Source organism: Sceloporus occidentalis, unplaced genomic scaffold (assembly GCF_023333645.1).
Source record: "Sceloporus occidentalis isolate IW3139 unplaced genomic scaffold, rSceOcc1.0.p SCAF_85, whole genome shotgun sequence".
NCBI lineage: Eukaryota > Metazoa > Chordata > Lepidosauria > Squamata > Phrynosomatidae > Sceloporus > Sceloporus occidentalis.
In genome coordinates, this window is record NW_028317065.1 from 2,346,333 (window position 1) to 2,358,434 (window position 12,102).

Genomic DNA, 12,102 nt, shown 5'->3' on the forward strand with positions numbered 1-12,102 from the left:
ATAGCTACCACATGCAAAGGGTGCACACACACACACACACACACACACACACCTATTCTCTTAATAAATTAAAAAACACACAAACAACAGATTTCTGGCAGGTTACCCAAGACAGAGCGTCTCATTTACAACTTTTTTCAGGAACATCTGCCACAAGACAAGAGCAGACACTCACACTGGATTAAAAGTGAAAGCATCAAATGACAGAGCTGCTTAGGCTTCCCCATTTACATACAAGAACTGTTAAAGCCCCTTTAAAAACAAAAGGCATTTGCTACCAGCATTCTGCAACAACCTACAAACAAAACAGAAGCTGGTTTGGTGCAAAGTTTCGCAAAAGTACTCAACGAAGGCTTGGTTTCTAAAGTCCAAAAGACTAGGAATGGAAGGGGGCCAGAGGAAATATTAATGATCTCTAAAATAGTCATACACCTAAGAGACAATGTAATCATATTTAAAATAGTAAAAATACAGTAATACATACATCAAGACAATTCTGTCAAGTTTCATTAACCCATTACTTGCAGTACACACATAAATCTGTTTTGGTATAGGGATGACATACAGATCATCAAACGTACACTTGCATTAGGAGGGATATCATACAGATTAGGGAACACAATATGATTTCCCAAAATTAAGTTACAAAGGCACGTGGATTGTATAGTAAAGGGGTGAGATTATCAACCAGAAAAGGAGATATACACAGACACCAAGTTAGACTAAGCATTTAGCACATGATGTCACATGACCAGAACACATTTTCAAAATAAGACTGTAAATGGCATCAAACACCTCACGCTGACATCACAAAACAAAAACACCATGAAAAGACACCCAATATGAGGAGGCTGCCAGAAGTACCCAGATTTCAGAAACGAAGCCCTTTCTGGTAATTCTAAAGTGCACAGACCTTTCACCCGGCAGATTATCTTCACGCAACAAACCCTTCCGTATCCAACCAAAATACGATTTTTGACAACTCTACAACCGCGGGATATTAGACAAACACGGGGCAGAACGTAAGAGCAAGCCGTAAGCCGTCAGCAGACATGAACATTTAAATTTGCCGGGGAACAAAAGCGACTTCCGGGCTGCTGCTGATTTCGCCAATTAAATCAAACTTCTAGCAACCGGGACCTGCAAAGCATGCCGGGAGGAAGGTCAAAAATAGAAAACAGACAGCGAGTGCGTGACAATAGCGCCATCTTGATGAGGCAATTCAACCACATACTTAGAGGGATGAATCTTAACCTTGAGGAGTGTCTAAAGTTATACGAGATTCAGAATGATGAGCATCAAAGGGCATTTTTTTAATAGAAATAAATACAAAGGTAGACACGCTTAATTTTTCACACTAATATATATATATATATATACATATAATTGTACTTATTTGGTTCTATAACCTGTATACATTTGCAATTGAAAAACAGCTGTCGCCGCTGTACCTATTACAAGTTTAATGTTACTGACAGAACAAATAGTTAATAAAATGACTATTTGCCTTGTACTACTTTTATGCATTCATAATGAAAAATCAGATTTACAGACAAAGAGATCGTGCGTTACTTTTTTATTTTGTTAGCCAAATCTATACCTACCAAATATCCCTCTAGAGGAAGGACAGTCCCTCTTAGTGGTCCAAAGAATGTGTCGGTTTGAGTGACAATCATGTATAGAGTAGGGAATGTGTTTATTAATCTAATTATTGTAAATAAGAAATAATTGAAATAATAAAAAAATATTGTAAATATTGAAACCAGCATTCTTGTTAATTCTATAAAAGGCTCTGCTTACTCTGCTTTGAACACCTTTGTCCCTAATACTGCTTTAGAAACATAATTTGTACTGTTAAGTATTGCTAAGTGCCCAAACCACACCCCAAAATAATTCTTTAATCAAGTATAACTTTGCGTCACTGATTTTTTTCGCATACCGTAATTGCCATGCGACACAAAAGCAGGAACTGATAGATTGTTGCCAAAGAAACCAATCATTCTGCGTATGAATAGAGTGCAGTTGTGGAAACATCACTACCCCTTTAACGGACACCTTTTAGTCAAGATTAAGTTGCCATTCAAATATTGCCATTGTGAGGAGCAAACTACCACCTGTGCAAAAATATAAAAAAAACGACCGATTTTAGCCGATCCTTGCTGCTGCATGTTAGTACTGTATGGTACTAATATCTTATGATAACAAGCATAGAGGACTTCTTTTCATGCTAGTAGCCACTGAGACCATGTCTATCCCATTTATGCAAATGTATTGCGAGATGCCAGAAATGCTCAGCAGAAATGTCATGCATTCTAATTACCTTATGAGTGAAAATGAAAGAAGTTACATTAATGTAACTGAGATGGGATTTGCCGGCCACGGTGCTACCCCAGTTGTAAATAAATGGGGATTGGCATTTGGTATAAATTTCTATGAACCTTCTGAAGCAGCATGTGCAATAATTCACCTTCTGCTGGTCGCTAGATGGAGACAAGTATATAGATTCTGTGGTTTGTAACCCGTACATTTCCCTTACTGATTGGAAATACATTATTTGCAAATATTAACATTTATTAATTAGTGTTAATGATCAGGATGGAGGTCGCTGCTTTATTGATGCTTACCACCACCACCAGTTGTTGGTGCGCTGATGTTGTCTGTTAAGAAAAGGCCCCTCAATATGGAAATGGTTTTGAGGGGAGCATCAGTTTCTTACATTTTAGGCAGTGCCATGTGGTACGAAAATCAACCTTCAGACTCATAACAAGAACAGTTTTTGATCGGTTTAGTTGTCAAAATGAAGGCACTGCTAATTCTCTTTAGGAATTCTCTGTCTATGTGGCAACTCATTCTTTGGTTTCAGCTGGTATTTTAAATGCCCCTGTACTCTGAAGCAGATGAGATCTTATGGTTTTGAACATAGTAAGTTTAGAACATGTAAAAAAAAATATTTTGGTATTTTGATCAGTAACAAGAAAAAAAATGCAAATATATGACAATAGGCAGGGAGCGAAATTATTAGAATGGTTAAAATAATTTACACACTGATGGTAGAAATCATTCAGCAGTTTATTAAAAAACACTATCATGTTGATTAATGAAAAGATGAAACGGCAAATCAGATAAGGTATGAAGATTAGAAGGACGATAGATGTATGCTGTGAATATTTGCTTCCATGGACCGTACTGCGCAGCATGCAGAGCTATCTAAGAAAATCCAATGTAGAAAGTGATACAGATCAGACTGATCACATGAAAGTCTGTTTTGAACAGATTGTGCTGGCAAATGAAATGAATACATTAGCGGCAATCTACACCATGCACAGCTCACAAATGGACATGTTTGAGGGCAAGGGTCAGGAACATATAAAGAACAAATAGCTAAATGCTAATTTGCTTCTATATATTTGCTTGTATCAGGTTATTGGTAATGTAACAATTCTCAATGTTTTCTTTGACGAGGTTCCCAAATAATGGAAAGTCAAATTCAACATAAATGCCAGCATTTTTGCCAATATATTTGACTGCCCAGTTCAAAACCAGTCACTTGGTGGTAAATGGTTAGTTGATATGATAAAAGGATTAACGTGCAAATGAAGAATTTTACTCTTTAAGCAGTAAAATGAGAGTGTCTGGATGATTTCATACCGCAAACAGAATGGTGCTTCAGCACATTCATTTATAGACGCACACTGGAAAAATTGAGTAAGAATATGGAAACAAAACAGTTGACAGAAGTGACAGGGTAGAATAAAAGATGAAAATGGAACCAAGATATTGACAGCCAACAGTCTTCGGCCTGACATCATCGGTGACACCAAATAAGCTTGGTAATTATTTATATTCAATTTAAATATGCAGCAGATTTTTACATAACATTCATGTGATCCTGTCTTTTTTTGTATTGAACTAGGTTGCCTGAGAGTGATCTGTTAGGTCGAATGTGATCTGTGTGGCTGAGAGTGCTTTGCAAACCTTGATGGCAGCTCTGCCCACTGGCAAGCAGATGAAAATATTTCTTATATGTATGAAATAGTTATATTCATGTATTAACATGATTACATAGGGATACGAAATGTACTGGACTATGAAATGAAGGATTTTTAGAACGTTCAAGTTGGTCCATAATACATATGTAATTCACATGCCATATCAATACTCACCATAATATCTTCAGTGTAATATGTATGTGGAACAGTAATATGACCCCACTGTCATACCTGAAAACTTCCTATAGTAGGCTACATGGAGCTCCTAGTCTTCTGGGGAGTGTGTTTGCAAGGATGCGGGGCTAGCTTATATATAGAGTCTATGTGTTAGTATATCAGTATATAAGTTCATATGTGCGTTAGTATGTGTAAGTATGTTTGTATGTTTGTGTGTATATGTGTGTGTGTTAGTGTATGCGAAAAAAAGTTACAATATGTGTGTTTAATTATGTTATTATGTCTGTAAGTAAATATGTTTGTGTGTGTAAGGATGTTAGTGTATGCAAGTATGTTACTGTGTCTGTGTGTGTGTAGAATGAGCTTGGAGGTCCCAACCCAATGCCTAACATGTTAGAGTATTATATATAATATACACACTGACTCTAACACTATACATATTGTATATACACAGACTATATACTGTATATATATATATATATATATACATATACATATTGTGACGGCAACGACCTGTACCGCGACTGGGTACTTCCACCAAACTACGATTCCTCCTGGCGAGACACAAGCGGTTATCCCCTTCAGCGCCAGAAAGAACCCGCGTTGTAGAGAGAAGGGGGATGCCGCTGCACCGGAGCCGTGTTGGCGCCGTGGCTAGCTGTTGCTTAGCGTACTCAGCGCATGGCTCAGTATTTGCACTCAGCCCAGTGGCGGGTCGCTATTGTAGTCTGTGGGGACGATGGTAAACACAGGCATCTTCCAGACTTCTGGCTGAAACCTGCTGGATATCAGATCCTGGTGCAAATACTGGCCATGGAACTCTCTGTCCTGTAAGTCCTGACCCGACGGAGAGTAAAACACAACACATAAACCCCCCTCCCAAAATGCAGGTACCCAAAATCTGCATCTGAGCTCCACAGTCTTAAGAATCTCTGGTAATTGGGGAAACGTGGCACTCTGTTCCAGGGGTAAGACGTAGTCCCAATGGATCCCCTGTGCCCACCTCCCCCATAACAGAACCCCTTCCAAGGCCAGGGCCCATAGTCTGTAGAAAGGAGGCTGGTCAGACAACAAACTCCAAAATTTTCTTGTTCGCAGTCTGCCACTGCCGTTGGGGAGTGATGCTACCTGCATCCCCTCCCTGGTGCTCTTGCTGCTGCTGGGGAGTGGGCTGGCTGTCTTGTTTTCCAGACCAGAGGCCAGCGGCACTCTGCCCTGATGCCAGCGCTTCAGCTAGGGCCGGATGGCATGTGACTCTTGCAATTGGACCATTGAAAACCATCTTGTCCAATTCAGATACCCATTGTTCCTAGGGTTACAGTCCTAGGGATGACATCCGTAGTTGCCGCTGGTCTCTAATCTTTTGTAAATCAAAGATTTTATTGATTTTGTCTATAAAGGGCGAAGGGAGGGGTATACAGAAAAAAAAGAGAAAGGGGGGGGGCCCTGACGCAGCAGGACCGGGCACAGTACAGAAGGAACAAAACAAACAAATAAAAAAACAATAAAAGAGCAACAATAAAATACAGGACATGGTAGAAAGTACACAGCAGAGTAGTAACATAACAAGATACATGGCTTGGTAAGGCTCCAGACGCGCCCCAGAGCGCAGCAGAAAACATAGAAATCAAACTACACCCATCATGTAGGGGCCCCAGCCACAAAACGAGACCAGTAGAACCATTTCTTCCCATGTTGTGCCTCTCGACCCATGTGCCCAGCCACCAACTCCTCAAGGGCCCGCGTATTCTCCACCCTCGACACCCATTCCCTAAAGGAGGGCGGCGACACCTGATTCCAATACAGGGGAATCAAGGCTTTAGCCTCATTGAGTAAGTGTGGCACTACGGATTTTTTGTACGTAGCAATCGAGGCAGAGGTATGGTGTAGTAGGTAAGACACAGGCTGAAAAGGCGGCGGGGAATCAGTGAGAAGACGGATGGTAGCACTAATCTCCCTCCAAAAAGGAATAATAAGGGGACATTCCCACCAAATGTGCAGAATCGACCCACCTGGTTGACCACAACGCCAGCACACGTTCGGGCGATCGGGAAAAATAGCATGCAGGCGAGCCGGCGTACGGTACCACATGGTGAGAAACTTGTAGGAAAGCTCCTGTGTCTTAGTATTCATGGAGCATACATGAGTCAACTGAAAGATTTTTTCCCAGTCTGCTTTAGACAACGAAACCCCTAAATCACGTTCCCACTTCCCAGTGAACGCGGGCAAGGAATCATACACCACCCGAGTAAGTATCCCATATAAAAGCGAGATCCCATGCGGCGGAAGAGCATCTCGGCCATGCAGCATCTCAAAAGGCGTTAACTGTCGCGAGAGGTTGTGCTTCTGTGGGATTGAATTAACAAAGTTCCGCAGTTGAAGGTATTGGAGGGAGTGAAGGGCAGACGGAGCGACCCCCTGGAACACGGCAGAAAAAGAGCGGAGCGTGCGCCCACTCAACGGCACAGATTCCCCAGGTCGCAGCAATAGAAAGGCCCCACCACTCATGCCCGGGGGAAAGTCTGGGTTATAGCGGATGGGAGTTAGAGGCGAGGGATACGAAGTCAAATGGCGTTTACGGTGTGCAACATGCAAAACCGCGAGGGAAGCCAATACAAAAGGATTATCCCCAGCCGCCTCCAGAGCAATCCACGATTTATGGGGAGGTTGGTGACACCATTCCAATGTTCGTAGTAGATGGCAAGCAGTATAGTAGGTGTGAAGACAAGGTAAACCCAAACCACCCTCAGCCTTGGGTTTTTGTAGCAAAGAGATCGCCAATCGCGGGGATTTACCCGCCCAAATGAAGGCGAGAAACAGCGTCCTGAGCGGCGAAAAAAAAACACGGGGTATCCGAATGGGTAAAGCCTGCAATAAGTACAACACTCTGGGGAGCACATTCATTTTGAGAACGTTAATCCGTCCCACCCACGAAATATAAAGAGAATTCCAAGCCAAAACATCTTTCCTGATTGCCTCAAGAAGAGGAGGAAAGTTGAATGTATACAGAAGGGAAGCGTCAACAGCCAACCACACGCCCAAATGCCGCATCTTAGAAGAGCACCATCGAAACGGGAAGGCAGAAGACAGAGATTCCACTTCCACCGGGGGGGGGAGAGATATTCAACAACTCGGATTTAGAGAAGTTGATTTTCAAATTGGACAGGTGGCCGTAGGTGCGAAATTCCGCCATGAGCACAGGCAAGGAAACCCTGGGGTTTGTAAGAGCAAAGAGCATGTCGTCAGCAAAGGCAACCACCTTATGGTGAACACCCCCGCATCGCACTCCTGTAACATCAGGGTTAACTCTCACCGCGGCAAGAAAGGGCTCCAAGAAAGGAAGAAAAGCAGAGGGGACAGGGGGCAGCCCTGCCTAGTACCATTGGTTATGGGAAACCAGGGAGAGAGCGCTCCATTGATCCTAACTCTCGCAGAGGGTACTGAGTAAAGGGAGGCAATCCACTGAAGCATATGAGGGCCAAAACCCACACCCTTAAGAACAGCGAACATGAAGGACATGTCAAGGCGATCGAACGCCTTTTCTGCGTCCGTGGAGAGAAGCACAGCCCCGGGGCCCGAGCGTTTGAGCAAATGAATGAGGTTAAGGGCCCGGATAGTACCATCCCTACACTCCCTAGCAGGTACAAAGCCAGATTGATTCGAATGGATCAATGTCGGCAGAAACCGACCGATCCGTAAAGCCAAAACTTTTGCGAACAGTTTCAGATCCACATTTAAAAGGGATATAGGCCGATAATTGCCGCACTGTTCGGCATCCCTCCCTTCCTTCACTGGAATCACTGAAATAGTCGCAGCTAGAGTATGGGGATGGAAAGACGCACCGTCTAAAATAGAATTATAAACCGCAAGCAAACGGGTACCCAAAACATCAAATAATTTTTTATAATAGACAAGGGAGAAACCATCTGGCCCAGGGCATTTTCCCGCCTTGGAGAGCTTAAGTGCCGTCTCCAACTCAACCAACGAGATCGGGCTCTCCAAAGACTCGGAAGCCTCAAGTCCCAGCTTGCGGGTCAAGTATTTTGACAGGTATTGGGTTATAACTGAGTCACGAGCACCGGCAGGAGAGTTATGCGAGGGGGAGCAATTGTACAGGCCAGAATAATAAGAGACAAACGTCGCAGCTATAGCAGGAGGGAGATGACAGGGAATCCCGGTAGGGCCACAAATCTTAGGGACATAAGTTTGACGACGACGCGCTCGCAGAGCCCTAGCCAAAAACTTCCCCCGTTTATTACCATGCTCATTGTAGATAGCCTGAAGCGTAGTATAATGCCGCCGAGCCCGGTCATTAAGGAGGGAGGCGAGTTCCCGACGCAGGACCGACAACTTGGCAAAGTCAGCATCCTGCAGCGTGTCCTTATGAATCCCCTCTAGCTGCGCTATCTGCAAGTAAAGGTCACTGAACCTCTGAGCGTTAGCCCTCTTCTTCTCCGAACCCAAGCGAATCAAAAGCCCCCGCAGTACGCATTTATGTGCCTCCCAGACGGTAGGGAGAGGTACGTCTGGCGTCAAATTAGTGCTAAAATAATCTCTGAGGGCAGAATCAATGGAGTCACACACCACTACATCAGAGAGCAAGGATTCATTTAAACGCCAAGTAAGCTGAGTAGGTCTATGGAGGGAGGAGCGAAGGGACAGCACCAGAGGCGCATGGTCCGACCAAGTGATAGAGCCATAGTGGGCCTTCACCAGAGAGGGCAGATGGTAATGCAGGAGGAACAGACAATCTATGCGGGAATAACGCGCATGAGGGATAGAGAAATAACTGAAATCCCTATCTGAGGGATGCAAAGCCCTCCAGCAATCCACCAATTGCGCCTCTCGCAACACAGCTCCTATCTTCCGAATCACAGAGGCCGGTGTCTGGGACAGGCCAGTGGAGGAATCCAACTTCGGGTCCAGGACTACATTAAGGTCACCACCAAAAACCAGGACTCCTTCCTGAAAATCCCGCAAACGCCGCAAAGTTTTAGAGAGCCACACATGTTGCCTAGTATTGGGAACATAAATATTGGCGAATGTATACATCACGCCAGCCACCAGCCCCTTAACAAAAAGGAACCTCCCCTCCTCGTCGGATAGGCAGGCAACTTCCGACCATGGAAAATCTTTAGACAGCAATATAGCTACTCCTTTAGACTTAGCCAAAGGGTTCGTACTGTAATATGCAAAAGGAAAATCCCGAGTGGTCAACTTCGGATGTGAGGAACCGCGAAAATGAGTTTCTTGGAGAAAAGCGACAGACACATGATGATGTTTCAAGTCTCGAAACAGTGTAGAGCGCTTCTCGGGGACATTAAGACCCCGAGAATTGAGAGAGAACAGCACCAAATCGGCAGGATGAAAAGCCATGTCTAGTAAGTCAAGGGTTCAGAGAAAAGGGCAGACAAACAAAGAATAAAGAAGAGAAAGAAGAAGAGAGGAGAGAACGAAGGAAGAGAAAAAAAAAAAAAAGGGGGGGGACAACAATCACTAACAAAACAGGGAAAGTAGGCAAGGAAATACAGGGGAGGAACAGAAGGAGAAGGGAGGAGGAAAGGAACCAAGTACCTAGGGTGTCAGCCAGGAACAAGAACGGGAGATCGGGAAATCTCCGCAACGCTGCCCTAGCGAACCAAGGACACCTACGGTAAAAGGGCAACGAAAGCCCCAATAGACCGGGCCAACCAGAGCAGTCGCTCTGTGAACAAAACCGAACACACAAACAGGAAGGTTTACCCACCAGCAACCTAACATGGTAAATAAGGAAGAAAGAGCCAAATCACGCAGACTCATCAAAAACAATAAAAAAAAACAAAAAAAAAACAACAAACCACCACCCACCTCCCACCCGTTGCCCTTCTCAATGTCGCTGAACCGCATATAGAGAGCAACAAAACACAAAAAGAAAGAAAAAGAGAAAAAAAAAACCCCATACCACCCAGAGCCTCCCCCCAACAGCGGAGACAACCCGCCCCCCTCCCACAACGATCTACCCCCTCCCCCCACCCATATACCACCCAACCTAATGACCGGACCATACCCCCCCACCCACAACCCCAAACAGCAACAAAACAAAAGCAACCCGCAGCCTCTAGAGACAGCCATGAGGTAAAGCTGTAACTAAGAGGCACAGCGTAGAGGCGATGCAAGGTGGTATGTGTATGTCGTGTGAGCAAACGTAGCAAGGTGCACAGCACGGCCGACACGGGAAGAACAGCAACATCAGCATCAGGAACATCAAATACACCTATTCACACACCGCCCATAGCCAGGTGACATCGGCAAGTATCAGAGCAAATGAAGGGGAAAATGGACAAAACAAAAAACAAGACACCACCCCCCCACCCCCTCCCGGCCCCCATATATATATATTTATACAAAATAAAATAAATAAAGAAAATAATAATAAAAAAATAAATAAATAAAAAATATACATAAATTAAAAAAAAACAGAAAAATCAGAAGATAGCAACATTTATGTCCACGTTGGCGGGGGACAAGAGCAGTCCCTCTTGAGGCAGTTCAACAGCATCCCCTGAGCAGCACAACATAGCACCAGACCGTCCCGGCTAGAACCAACCTGCGGGGAAGGGAAACAAGAGGCAAAGTACCGCAGCAGATCAGCCACGTAGCAGGAGACCTCAAGAACATGAAGCGCCGCTGGAGCGAACACAGTGCCGCCGGAGTGAGCAGCAGGAGTGGCGGTTCATTCCTCGGCCGCAGCTGCAGCGGCTTCAGCAGAAGGCGCAGGAAGCCGAACCCCACGTCTGGAAGGTCTCGCCGGAGAGCCACTGCCTCGACTCGTAGCATCCAATCCACGGGACGAGGCTCCACGATTCAGCCGAAGAACAGGTAAGCCCCAATCCTCCACGGAGATGTCAGGAAGACGGAGATTACGCAAAAAAGCAGGCAGCTCATGATGGTAACGGAGCGTAATCGTGGCACCACCAGAGCGCGCATTTAGGCTAAAGGGGTAACCCCAAAAAGGAGGAGGCCTCGGCGTCGTAGCTCCAGAGTCAGGGGCCGTAATGCTCTGCGAGCTTGGAGGGTGAGGTCAGAAAGATCTTGAAAGAAAGTAATGTCTTGACCCTCAAATCTCCAGGAACCAACCTCTCTCGCACGACGCATAATCTGCTCTTTAACATGGAAGTCAGACACGCAGCATATCACATCCCGGGGGGGAGATAGCGGGGGGCCCCGAGGTCGCAACGCTCTGTGTGCCCTGTCCAAGCGAAGGACAGCGTCCACGGGTTAACCCAGGAGGTCCCGAAAGAGACGTACCACCAGGTCCTCTACATCCTCCTGTGCCCGGGGATCCGCTTCGGGTAGGCCACGAATACGAATGCTATGGCGGCGGCCCTTGTTATCGAGGTCTTCCAGCCGCCGTCTGTATTCCGCCAGGTAAGTAGTATGCCGTGAAGTGAGCTCGGCGAGGTCAGCCGTCATCCGAGCTTGTTGCGCGAGCTCCTCCGCCTGCCTAGAGATCCGGCCCTCCACACGGGAGAGCTCCGATTTGAGGCCTGCAACCGCATCGGTTACCGTCTGTTTCAGCTCTTGGAGCAGAGTGCTGAAATCCGCCCTCCACGGAGCCGAAGAAAATAGGCGAAGCACTTCAGCTGAGCAGGCAGGTGTCTCATCCGCATCAGGCATGTGGTCAGGGATCGGCTTATCGGAGCCCCGGGAACTCGCCGGAGACGAGGCCTCGTGGTCAGTAGGCCTTTGAGAATCCAGCACCGCTGGGGTGCGGAAATAAGCGCGAAGGGAAGGCGCCGTCGAAGACTCTCCGTCCCGAGAGGATGACTGAGAGGAGGACTGCCGCTTGTTGCGTCCCATGGTGATGGATGGCAGCGGATTATAGCTAAATTAGTTAGGTTGCTGGCGGAGCACTAGTCTCAGGCAGCCATGTCTCTCGGCGGCCAGCCACGCCCCC